Source organism: Buceros rhinoceros, unplaced genomic scaffold (genome assembly GCF_000710305.1).
Source record: "Buceros rhinoceros silvestris isolate BGI_N320 unplaced genomic scaffold, ASM71030v1 scaffold27478, whole genome shotgun sequence".
NCBI lineage: Eukaryota > Metazoa > Chordata > Aves > Bucerotiformes > Bucerotidae > Buceros > Buceros rhinoceros.
In genome coordinates, this window is record NW_010426756.1 from 1028 (window position 1) to 1785 (window position 758).

The following is a 758-nucleotide window of genomic DNA, read 5'->3' on the forward strand; positions in this document are numbered from 1 at the left end:
CACCTTACCTGCCATGGGGCCAGCGATGGGGCTTCTCCCACCTCTCTGAGCAACCTGGGCCAGGCTCTCACCGCCCTCAGTGTCAAACATTTCCTTATGACCAACCTAACTGTCCCCTCTGTCAGTGTCACCCATCACCCCTTGTCCTGTCCCCACAGCCCGTGCTGAAAAGCCCCCAGCTTTTTACAGCCCCCTTTATATACTGAAAGGCCACAAGATTGTCTCCCTGGACCCTTCTCTTCCCCAGAGCGCAGCAGAGGGGCAGGCTCCCCTCTCTCTACCTGCTGCCTGCGCTGCTGGGGATGAGCCCAGCACACGGGGGGCTTCTGGCCTCCAGCGAGGCAGCGTGACCAGAGTAGGAAGCTGCCAAGAGGGTCGTGGCTGGGGATTTTGAGACATGAAACAAACAAACTCACTGCAAACATGATTGTCCTCCTCCAGCGAGCTGTTAGTGCAGCCACAGCTCTAGAGGATGTGGTGGGGTTGAGGCTGGAGCAAAGGAGGCTCCGGGGAGACCTTCTGGCTCTGACAACTCCCTGACAGGAGGGTGCAGCGAGGTGGGGGTCGGTCTCTGCTCCCCAGGAACAAGCACCAGGACGAGAGGAACCGTCCTCCAGTTGTGTGAGGGGAGGTTGAGGTTGTCCCTGAGGCAGAATCTCTTCCCGCTGGGGTTGTGCAGGGCTGTCGCAGGCTGCCCAGGGCAGTGGTGGAGTGCCCATGGCTGGGGGGGGGTCCCCGCCCGGGGGGGGGGGGGGCTG

At 61.6% G+C, this 758-nt stretch overlaps 1 protein-coding gene across 1 annotated transcript in view; it reads left to right on the top strand.

The window, feature by feature from the left end:
* Positions 1 to 758, top strand: part of TBRG4 (transforming growth factor beta regulator 4) — a gene marked incomplete at both ends in the record, with an annotated part of 5334 nt that overhangs the window by 1013 nt on the left and 3563 nt on the right. The gene's annotated exons all lie outside the window — the stretch shown is intronic.